Source organism: Misgurnus anguillicaudatus, chromosome 12 (assembly GCF_027580225.2).
Source record: "Misgurnus anguillicaudatus chromosome 12, ASM2758022v2, whole genome shotgun sequence".
In the NCBI taxonomy this organism is placed as follows: Eukaryota; Metazoa; Chordata; class Actinopteri; order Cypriniformes; family Cobitidae; genus Misgurnus; species Misgurnus anguillicaudatus.
Genome location: NC_073348.2, coordinates 39,380,367 through 39,392,995, shown reverse-complemented (window position 1 = coordinate 39,392,995; position 12,629 = coordinate 39,380,367). Strand labels below are relative to the sequence as shown.

Below are 12,629 nucleotides of genomic sequence, written 5' to 3'. Positions count from 1 at the left end.
ACATCATTTCATTTTAATGCTTCTGCTAAATATTGCAGAAAGTTCAGGTAACAATAATAACATACTGAAAATACTTCCGCGTGAGGTATGCGAAGTCGTAGCGCTCAGAAAACTCCCAGTCCACAAGCCGTAAATACGAGATCTACGAGGAGGTGAACGCGCTTTATACACGCTGTCATCCTGTAATTACGATATGGCGTAAACGCACCTTACCTGACCAATTAAAGTCAAGGACCACTAAGCCCCCCCCACTGTCAGTGCACACCGGAGATTCAGCATGGATTGTTTCTCTCACCTGTCTGTAAATCAGTGACTTTGCAAAGGCATTTTTTGCAAATAGAGTATTAAAGAATGACGAGGTTAAAATGTATATCGGACACGACAGCAAGACGGCAATCAATGAGTAAGCGCATATTTCACATGCAATCAGTTTTGTTAATAATAACCATTTTGCAAGATGTAAACAGCATGGTCCATAAGCACTTCCTGTTGTTTTTTAGTTCACATCTATTTTACATTTTGATTCAAATGTTCTGTTGGTTGTATTTTGTTCTAATATTAAGTAATATTAATATTTTGTTCAGTGTTAACAGGAAGTGCTTCTGGTGTTGTTTACATCTTGCAAAATGGTCTATACTGTTTTTAAAGATCACCTATTTCATTGCTAAAAAACAATGTTATTTTGTGTATTTGGTATAATACAATGATAGCCTTCACAAAGCAATACAAACAGATTAAAAAAAGTGTAAAAATATCCTCCATAGGCTCATATAATATATCAAGTGCACTCATTTAATCCCAGGATGCATCGCAGAGAGCCGCTCCTCATCCACTGCAAGGCTCACGCTGAATCAAAAATGTTTACGTATTTGATTATGCAGGAAAAAGTATACATGAACAAATAACATCGGAATACTAAAAATTAATTGAATGTATGACAAATAGTACATTGCACTCTTGTATTTGAATTTGTCGATGCAAAAAATCTGTATAAACACATCGACATTTGCAATACATATGATGATGTGCCTTGTTATAAAGATGCTACTTGTTTATTTTGTTATTTTGAGTTTTTTTTTCAGTTATAGTTTTATATCAGTATGTGTTTTACTATGTTCGAACCCATGACCTTTTGCATTGCTATGCAATGCTTTACCACTGAGCTATAAGTAATGAAAATTCATTAAAGTTTTGGGTAATCTATCCTTTCAACCCAGCTCTACAGTTTTAAATATTTACTACAACCTCGATAAAGATCAGATTCATGACTCATTAGAGTCGATTTCTCTCCACAGGCTTTATTTCATGAAGATCAGAGTTGTTTCGCGTAATTGCTCTTGACATTATAGTTGCATATATCTTACAGGCATTTGGCTGTTAAAAAGTGCTTCCCCACCCATAATTCACAGGGATATCAGATTGAATGTGTGATTGGTCTTTTAAGCTGAAGAGTCATTGCTGGTACATGGCATATATTACATTTTCTTCCGGCTTTCCCAACCCATTGTGAGGTGAGCTACACCTTTGCTCTGTTTTCTTTGGGCCAAACGTGCCGAAACACGTTTATGACGACTTGGGTTTATTTTATTTCAACAAGCGGTTTTTAATGACTTCCTTGTAGATTGCAGTCACGTCATCTCATCTCGTTTTTTCATGAAATGCATAAGGCTTAGACTAGTGTTGTTATAGTTTATTTTTATTTTTGGTTAGTTTAATAATTTGTTTTCAGTGGTGCTCGTGCCGACTTTTTTCGAGAAGGTCAGTCATGTCAAAATATGCATTCCAATGCGTCATGTGGTGGACCTATGTGCATCGTGCGTCATGTCAAAATACTTTCCTGCTACAGACGCATCTTATGGGTTTATAACAAATGAGACGCTCGCGTTTACTAGATACTTATTTCATCTCATGTGTAAGAGTTTAGTGTTAAGTAAGTGTCTTGCGAGACGCACGTGTCTCTTTTTTCATGACCCTTTCGGCGCGTATGCAGCAGACACGTATTTTGACATGACACGCGAAGTACATAGGTTCCCATGACGCATCAAACACATATTTTGACATGACGAGCCACACACATGAACTCCGAACACATGTTCTGAGGAGGCACCGTTATTTTTTCTTAGGGTTAGTGGTGAAAAAATATATTTTTATTTCAAAAATCATTACATTTAGTTTTTATTTAGTTTAAATATAGTTTAATATATAGCATAATATCGTGCCTAGGGCTGTAACGATAAATCGCGTGTCCCATTAAAAATGCCTGTCTAAAATCAATTTTTTGGAATTGCAAGGCTGCGATTTTGTGTTTCATGCATAGCTTGTGCGTGTACTATGGTGTTTTGATCAGTAGGAAGTCCTTATCAATCTAAAATCATTATGAGTCGGAGTCGTTTATAACGTGCATTTAAAAGCAACACTCGTTAAACAAAATCATTTAAAATATTTTTTATTATCATGAAAATACTATTTGAAGAATGGCGATATAAATATTCTTATAGACATTTTCTAGAATAGCGTTTGTAATGCTACTTCTTCCGTGGCCCAATTGAAGTTTCTGCACGAGAGCGCCCTCTGGTTTTTGGATGTGCCGCAATTTCACAGTGATTCATAAAAATTCATTCATTGAGTAAACGCGCATTTGCACGATTAATCATTACAGCCCTAATCGTGGTAAATGAATGCGCACACAGTGGTGGTCAAAAGTTTACATACATCTTGCCAAATCTGAAATTGATTTGCTAACACGAGTCACTCCGCATTCAATTGCGTTCATTTAAAATACAAAAACAAAGTTTTGTTTTCCTACATTTTATTTAATTTTCATTCATTTTGAAGGTGCAAATAATAGTTGCAGTTTAGTTTTTGTATTTTTTTTAGTCAGTTAACGAAAAAAGTTTTTTTTCACGAATATTTTTATTTTCGTAATAGTTTTCATTTACGATAATAACTCTGGCAAATGTTTTGTTTTGCTTTCTATGGTTCAGAAATAACTTTGCCCATTGCGGTATTTCACTTCGAGATGCACACGTGAGATATAAGCGGTACTGGTCACATTGCTCAAACATACTGCCTGCTGTTTTGCATCATGGTTTGCATTGATCACAATCGGAGTGCTGTGAATATATAATTACAGATCAGTTCCTTGCTGCATCCCTTTGTTGGACCATTATTCATTCAGATTATACAGTTGAGCACCGCAGTCCCTTTAAGCCAAGAAATAACGCTGATATAAGCTGACAGGCCACACTCATGATGTTACTAAACTAGGCCGATCTGCATCAATATAATGGGTACGTTTGCAAGCCAAATAGCTCCTTTTAGTGGTGCCATTACATGCGATTTAGTAAAAACGGTCAATGCATCGAAATATGCGTTAGATTGGCCAATTTTGGTGAATTTAGTAAGGTGAATCCCTTCATTATGGACACTTGCTGTTTGTCTTGTCTTTATGACTCAGGGGTACGACGAACACCAGCCATGCTTAAAGGTCACTGGCAAATGAGTATTTGCTATACTTGTGCATCTTTAGTGCAATACTTGGATCAGTTATATTTTATATTGGCCAATGCAAATGCTAAAATAAAGTAAAACATTTGACTTTTTTATTTATAATGTTTTTATAATATGAAATAATTTATTTTGCTGTCCTCCATATGGAAAACTTTGTAGTTAATATAAGAATATTTGTATTTGCATGCTTTTCTCCTTCCTCTTCATGACTATTTTGGACCAAACCTATGACAGACCAAAATCAAAACCATTTTTCTTGTATTAGCAGTGCAAAAGGTTGTAAGTTTGTAAACACAATGATAAAATGCACACCTTTTAATGCATGCAAGTTGCTGTGGTTTAAAGCATTTGTTTCATATGGATTAAATTCTTAGCGTTTACCTCCATTTGTTTGATTAAAATTTATTGTGGTCTTGATGAAAGTTTGGTAGCTGTCATCAGCGTATAGCTCAGCGGTAGGACCTTGCCCTCGGTCTTCAAGATTTTCCTAACTTTGAATGTACAAGCTATTTAAATACGGTCACCACAACAACTCGCGTCATGTGTTCAAAGCACATTCTGATCATTGTCAATCCATTCTTACGTTTGTGACAACAACAACAAAAGTTTCCCTGAATGCTCCCAGACAAGTCATGCGATCTGACGGTTAACCATTTCAGAGGTGTGGCGCTTGTTTTCTTTTACACAAACAATAGTGTGTGAATGAGTGTGGTGTTGGATTAATGCCGCTTGTGAATGTTATGGTAGGTCGTGCTGTGTTTGTGTGAGCTGCACACGCTGTCTCTTTTCCTCCAGCAAGTTGGAGCCAGATCTGCTGGTTTGGACAAGGGTTTGTGGGTGGGGAAGAGTCGAGGGGGGGCGTGTGTGTTTCCGACACATTGGCTTGTGGTGCACGTATGTACAATCTCATCATTTCAAACCGGCGTGTATCCACGCTACTTTTAAAGCATCAGGTTGGAGTCGCAGGCCAGCGCTTTTATAACGTCCAGCCATCTCTTGTAGATGAAAGCGGTTGTTTCTTCTTGTTGAATAAGCATCAGTAAAAGACAGACAGGTGAGTTTACTTTGCTTTGTCTCAGGAGTGAATTGACATCTGACACGACGGCTTTGAAAGGATCTTGTTGCTTTGTTGCTTTAGTGTAATTTTGGCTGCTTAAACATAGAGTGTTTCCAACTAAAGTGTGATGGGCCGCTGACTGTACAAATCCAAATAATGAACAATATGTCTGTGAAATCCAGGTTAAATCTCATAATCTTATGATGAGATTTGGAGTATCAATCTTTGACATGACCTTACTCAGGCAATAAGATATCAATATTATATTTTCACTGAATGTTTTTTGTAGAAAACAGTATATAACAATGGTTTTCACGTGTAGATGAACAATCGGTCCTTCCTTTCTAATGAACGATCTTCTGTTGTTGCATCTTAGATTCAGTAAAGATTGTTCTCTGTGTAGTGTTCTTGAGTCGGTATTGTGTGTGTTTTTTTTTTTTTTGTAAAGTTCTTGTTGGTGATTGGTTCTTCAGATCACTGTTTTGGTTTCTGGACAGTACATAGATGCACTCAAAAAATGGCTGTGTTATGGTATGCTGGGTAAATATTGGACAAAACCAATGCTGGGTTAAACATTACATAATGTTGGGTTGTTGTTATGCAATTAAGGGCAGTTTGGTTAAAACAACCCAGCATTGGGTACATTTAAACCCAGCTGTGTGTTCTGTCCAATATTTACCCAGCATGGATTAAAAATAACCCAGCCATTTTTAGTGTGTGGTTTTCAAAGATATAGAGATTTTTTTAGAGAAAAGTTAAACAATTAAACAATTTCAACTTGTTTTAATAAGTTATGTCAACTTATCACAGGTCAAAACTAGTGCTGCCTCACGCTTAGTCGCGACTAATCATTTGCAGAAAAAAAGTTTTTGTTTACATAATATATGTGTGTGTACTGTGTATAATAATTATGTATAAATAAATACAAACGCATGCATGTGTAATTTAAAGAAAAACATATATTTATATAATTTATATTTATATATAATTTAAATTATATATAAATATAAAACTTTATATACACATGCGAATATTTCTTAAATATATACATGCATGTGTGTGTTTGAATTTATACATAATTACTTTACACAGTACACCAACATATATTATGTAAACAAAAACTTTTATGCAAATGAATAAACTAGTGAGGCAGCACTAGTCAAAACTTAAAATAGTAGGTTGAATTGACTTGCAAAACCAAGTTGCATGCTGCATTTTTTAACAGTGCAGTATTTAAACACTAATACCACATGAAAGAAAGAAATTTCATTGGCTTAAATATCATAGTTGGCATCTTAAAGTTTATTTACATTTATGCATTTTGCAGATGCTTTTATCCAAAGCGACTTACAGTGCATTACAGCCAAGTATACATTTTTATTAGTGCACCGTAAAACCTAACAGTTAACTTAACTCAAACCATTTAAGTAAACCGGTTGCATTAGACCATTTAAGTTTTAAAACACATAAATTTAAGTACTGTGAACTTGAGTCATGTGCATTATGCACTTATATTTAGGTAGTGTGAACTTAAATATAAGTGCATAACTGCATATGACTCGATTTGTTTAAGTTCACAGTACTCAAATGTATGTTTTTTTAAACTAATGCAACCGGTTTACTTAAATGGTTTGAGTTGAGTTTACTTTTAGATTTTACAGTGTGGGTTCGAACCCATGACTTTTTGTGCTGCTAACACACAATGCTGTATCATTGAGCACCTCCAGTTCAGAAAAAATCACACAGGTGTGCTATAGCAGAGATGTAGTTTATTACAATAGCTTTGTTTCACTCACACTTTATAGTCAGAAAGTATCACAATATGTGTGTATTAATTTGGATAATAAATATTTTATGGTTACAAAGCTTACAAACTTCTTTAAATGGAAATGCTTGTCATTAATGGCATATGTATATTTTCACGAGTGTTCGTTTCTTGCATTTAGTTGTTGCAATGGTATAACATTCTTCACATGTTTCTTGTAGTGTGCAATAAGTCACTTCATTGATTTGACAAAACATTCAAGTCAATGAACTTGCAGGTTGTGACGTATCTATAATGTCATGTACACATAGCGATGCTTTTGCAACCAACCTAAATGCCCTGGAGGTGGCAAGGACCAGTTATGTTCTCTTCAGAAACCGAAACGGATCAACAATAAATTTGCATAATAGCAGTTAGTCAAGAGTTAGGAAAGCTGGAGCAATGACAGGTAAAGAGCAGTTAAACTCTAACGGATATGACTATCCTTCTTGAAATACCCGTTTAAGTAATATGGAGTTTAATTGTTTTTTGAATGCAGAACAACACAATGAGTTCTTTTAGAACAACAAACTGTTTATATTTCTCACTTATCTCTAGACAGCGAGTTTAGTAGAAAGTTACTAGCAAAAGGGCTGTTGTGAGTTTTGTGCAAACTTAAAGGAACAGTATGTAAGAAATGTATCTCAATTAATCATAAAATAGCCCTGATATGTCACTAGACATTAAGCAATCATTTTCATTTCAATTACTTATATCACTGACAACAGCGTTCCGGCCAGGATATTGTCATTAAAAAAGTGGAGTTGCAGCCCTCAACTGATGTTTATGTTGTCATTTTGGGTATTGGCCACCAGTTGTGTGATTGCAGTATGGGTTTTAGCCACAATCCTACATACTGTTCCTTTAAGTACAGAAATAAAACTTATTTTAGCATGTCCGGTTCCATCGTCCCGATGTCGATCTTGGGTTAAGGTTAACATAAGCCCAAGATATTTTTCACGTTTTATTCTACGACATAAAACACCAGTAATACCCCCACTTGTGACTTTTTAAAGGGGACATATTATGAAAATTTTACTTTTTTCATGTTTAAGTGCTATAATTGAATCCCCAGTGCTTCAATCAACCTAGAAAATGTGAAAAAGATCAACCCAGTGATTTAGTTTTGGTGAACCATTCTTTGCAAGTGTGAAAAAATAGGTCATTGAAATTTGGCTCCCCTTGTGATGTCAGAAGGGGATAATACCGCCCCTTAATCTGCACTATCCAACCACAGCACTCTCATTTAGTGCAGAGATCCGCTCATTTGCATATAAAAGGACACACCCAAAACCAGCAAATTTTTCCTCACACCTAAAAAGTGGAAATTTTAACATGTTATAATAAATTATCTAGATGTTTTTAAGCTAGAACTTCACATATGTACTCTGGAAACACCAAAGATTTATTTGACATCTTAAAAATGTGAAATGTCCCCTTTAAAGCTTTTATAAGGGACTACAGATGTTGTCGGGGACTTTAAACGTTATCACGCGTGAAGATCTAAAAACAGGGTTCCCACGTGTCCTTGAAATCCTTGAAATTTTGTGAATCTGGGGAAAAAAATATACATATATTCAGGTCATTGAAAGTGCTTGAATGTATTTTATGCAAGAAGTTTTCTGAAAAAAAATCTATATTATTCCCTGTGTAGTGTAGGATAATATCATAAAAATTCTAGACTTTTTAAGCACACGTGCTAAACTGTTCACTTTAAATGCTTATATCTTCTGTATGCGAATGTTGATTCATACCAAAATGCTTTTTTGTATAATTGTGTTTGACACATGAAAACGTCTCGGGTTACGTATAGAGCCCGACCGATATGCGTTTTTTCGGGCCGATGCCGATACAGATATTAGGGAGTAAAAAAAGACCGATAACGATATATCGGCCGATATTCTTTGTGTACATTATAGTTCAGTATATACTACAGTATATTATACTAAAGTACTGTACATAGAATACACTAAACTTTAACATAATATACTATGAATAAATACAATGCAATGCAATGATCACTCACAAATGTGGTGATCACTCACAAATGTGGTGATCCAACACTTATATTGATGTGACAAAGATATGTACTATAGGCAAGAAGTTAACAATAAACTTTATTATCTAAAATTAGTTAGGATATCAGTGCACTAAACAGTAAACTTGACTTATTATAAATAACTTTAAAACACAAAGAGAACAAAATACATAAAACTTGCATCATTTGCAGTTTTGACGAGAATAACGTTATAAAGAGAAACTTATGAAGTCATTGATTAATATTAGCTTTACAGTAAGTTGTGTACTTCACAAATTAGTTAGCCACTTACAGTTACGAAGAGAATGCTTGACGGAGCACATACTAATGTACGCTATGTTTAATGTTGTGCACAACGTTTTTATAACACAAACCCAGGGTTCCGTGCAAACTTTAGACTTTTATAAAACTAATGCGTCTTCGCTCCGCCTCTTTTATTTAGCAAGGGTGTAGAGTTGCGCGAGCTTATTGAATCAATTGCTCTGAAATGAGCGTGTTAACTAACAACACAAGCAGCAGTAATCTCATATAGTGATATATAAGTGCACGGCTGCGCGTAGTTTAAACGTGTCATTTCTCCGTCTCGCGTCATTTCTCCCGCTTGCGTTTTAACTCGCAAGTCAACAAAGAGACGGATTAAAAACACCAAATGTAAGCGGGAATGCGTCTCTCTTGTCCATTTATAATCCAATCGACCAAAGCGCGTCTTAATACCAGGCGTAACAATGTTGTGAAGAAGACACTGCGTGACTGCTTCCATGACACCTGAACTGAGAGACTGACTGACTGAACTGAAGTGAAGGGGGTGGGGGATTGGCTGGTGTCACTACAGTGAGTGATCTGGGTCGCCATTAGCAACCAGTATGGCGCACTCTGCTGGACAAACAAGTACTTACATCTTTCAAATGCATTTAATGTGTTCTGTAACAAACGTTCATATCGGCGCATATCTGCGGCTTATACGCCGATACAGATATATCTGCGACATGCTCATATCGGCCGATAAAATCGGCAAAACGATAAATCGGTCGGGCTCTAGTTACGTATGTAACTGTTGTTCCCTGAGAAGGGAACGAGACGCTGTGTCTCCCTTGCCATACTTCCTGCATCCCTGTAACGTCGTCTTTGGCAATATTTCAGATAGCGATATACTTCCTGGCTCCCGCATCACCCTGTCTTTGTCATTAAGCCTCGCCATTGGTTGAATTTGATATACACATTTAGGCGTCCCTAAAGTGTCACAGCAGTGACGCAGCGCGAGTTCCCTCAAAAGGGAACTGTAACAATGTATCTTAAAAGGTAACATGATGTAACCGTGCTCTCACTTGAAATGTGTCCCATTGAATTTGAGGGTTTTGGACCTGGAAAGTCCTTGAAAGGTCCTTAAATTTGAAGTTAACTAAGGTGTGGGAACCCTGTAAAAACAATGCAACATGGACACAATTCCCAACAAAGATTCATCCTCAGAGTATTTTCTTATTAGTGAACATGTTTTTAAATGTGTAATGAAGTTTGAAACAGCTGTCAGAAGTTTGGTGCTGATGACGTTGATGTCTAGAGATCGCGGTGTAGTTTGCTTCTAGCCTATGGTTAGCTTTTATTTCTAGTAAACCCATTTAGACTTCAAAATTCATAAAAGTTGTGTGATTATCTTGTTGAATAAAACATGTAAGTATCAAACTTTTGTTAAACACAGAACTTATTATGTACGATAATCCAAAAGTCTACAGAAAAAATTAAGCTTTTTGGCAAAGGGGACCGGTGTCCCGCTAACTTCTGGGTTGGCCAAAAATATGTCATCCCTGCGGCACTCTATTGGAGAGAAAATTAATATGTAAAGAAAAAAGAGAAAGAGGTTTTATATGGAAACCCAGAGCAGTGATTTGTGTGTCTTTTTAAGTTTAAGTCATTTTACTTTACTATTTTAAATGTTGACTACACTTTAACTTATCAAATAAATCAATTTTAACTGTTGTTTATGATTTGCTCTAACTTCTATAAACAATTTAAAATGTGTTTACAATATGTTGTTGTAAAATATGTTTACAGTTCACACCCACACTCTTCTGCATTGATTGTAAAAGGCGTCGGCTTCATTTTGATGTTCCTGCGTAACCGAGAATGAGTCAAATGTAAAAATGACCGCAAAGCATTTCTTACAAATTATGGTTAGCACTTAAAGCACAGATTGGTTATTGTTCTTCGTTTTTTGCATGTAGGCTGTTGTTGTGTAAATGGTATGTGTTGAATATAATGATGATGGTTTCAATGCATGCAAGCCCTGCAGTGATGTTAATTATGATTCAAGCCCATGCATGTCAGCTATACTGTATGTAAACAAAGCAGACTCAAATAAATGTCTCGGGCGTTTTATGTTTTGCACTTGTCAAGAGTAATTATCGTTTAAAAACTTTGTCGTCAATGTCTTGCGTCATTAGTGTCGTTGAACGACTGGTTTTGTGTTTCTTATCCTGTGTTGGATTGCAGGCGGCGCATCCCATACATGCAAGTGATGTGTTGATTATAATCCAGAGAGCAGACGCTTTCACAAAGCTGTTATTATCCTGTACCATCTGCAGGACAAAGCTGCATGTTTGTGCTGTAAGGAATGGAAACGCTTGCTTTTGTTTTTCTAATATTCCTGTTAAATATTAGTAATATTGAGATTGGCATACTTTGTTAAAGTTTGCTTTGTGAAAGCTACATTTACATTGCATGCATTTTGCTGACACCCAAAGTGAATTAAAATGCATTCAATGTATACATTTTATCAGTATATGTGCTCCCGTAATGCTTTACCAAGTCAGCTAGATACAAGACAGCTGTCCCTAAAGTCTGAATGTCTGATCAGAGAAAAGATCACAGCTTTCCACCTTTATTGTAACCATTTTCTGCAAGTATATTTGTCTTTGAAGCACATCACAGCTCACCGATCTGTTTTTGTACTGAAGAAAATCCTCTTTGGAGCTACGCCTGTTGCTGCTTTCAGCCTCTTTGTTACTTTCAGATTTACCCATCATCCATCAGTTCCAACTGCAAAGGCTTTTTGCCTGCGTTTTTACAAGGTGTTTAATCCTCAAGACCTCAATTAATCTTCTATGTCAACACACTGTAACAGCAGCGGTTATATTAAAGTGTTTTGCGCAAGGTGTTTGGCTTCATTCAGTCTTTGAATGATCTACAGTTGTATTGCACTTTAACACGTTCATCTACAAGAAATAGTAGAAAGATAGAGTTACATATCGGTTATTTCTGAACAGAGTATGAGTGTATTGTTTACTTCATAGCTACCTTTTTTAATATGTGAAATTGTTGCTGTTTACCATTTTGGCATTTTTCTTCAGTCCCTGAATTTTCCATGAAATACAGTGGTGGCCAAAATGATTAAAACACCTGACTGATCGAAATATTTGACTCCAAAACATGATTTAATTTCATAATGATTGTTGCTCTGGGCAAAACTAATATCAAATTATTTTTTTATCCACTTTTAACTCATATTTGGTTTGTCCACATAGCCAGTCAGCCTTTTATGTAAAAAGCCGCCGAATGCCTGTTTATTGCAGTACATATGCAGTCGGATCCATTAAGCGGATAGACTATTTGATAGACTAGTAGTAAGTGTGGATTAAGGATATTTGAAATCTCTAGCCTGGTGGTCAGGACATGAATGGATCAAGTCAGCACATTTGCAAAGGTTTATCTCCATATGGCTATATCATAAATAAAAATTAGAAGGGTAACTTTGCAGTATCATATTATATATTTCCTACTATGTGATTTCCATATTATAGATGAGAGTATTCAACTGCAATATGGCTATAAATATCGTGTATATATAACTTTGGCAAAAATTATTTTCTTGCGTGAATGCGCGTTTGAGGCAAATAGCGCATCTTTCGCGGCAATCGCGCCGCCCAATTCGCATCATTCGCATCCTCCCACAGGAGGATCATGTCTTTGCATTGACTTTGTATGTGATCTACTCGCGCAAATCGTTGAACTCTCGTTTGGTGTGTATGCCCCATAAGGTTAGCTTTTATTTTTAGTAAACACATTTACAAAATTCATAAAAGTTGATTATCTTGTTATTTTCTTGGTATTTTAAAAATTATTTTCAAAGGAACTGTTATTCAAAGATGCACACATTATTCCACATGATTTGAATATTAGACGAGAGTAGCTATGTAACGGCAATAACCGTCTTGTATGGCAATAAA

At 35.8% G+C, this 12,629-nt stretch overlaps 1 protein-coding gene across 3 annotated transcripts in view; it reads left to right on the top strand.

The window, feature by feature from the left end:
* Window positions 1-269: 269 nt before the first annotated feature.
* The window catches only part of LOC129446449 (3',5'-cyclic-AMP phosphodiesterase 4D), a 206,455-nt gene continuing 194,095 nt past the window's right edge, over window positions 270-12,629 (top strand). For 2 of the 3 annotated variants that reach the window (XM_055207485.2, XM_055207481.2), the window contains exon 1: window positions 270-403. The gene's annotated coding sequence lies outside the window, so the exon portion shown is untranslated. Of the gene's footprint in view, window positions 404-4,436; window positions 4,565-12,629 lie in introns of those variants that run through there. The other variant, XM_055207482.2, reaches the window with a different exon arrangement.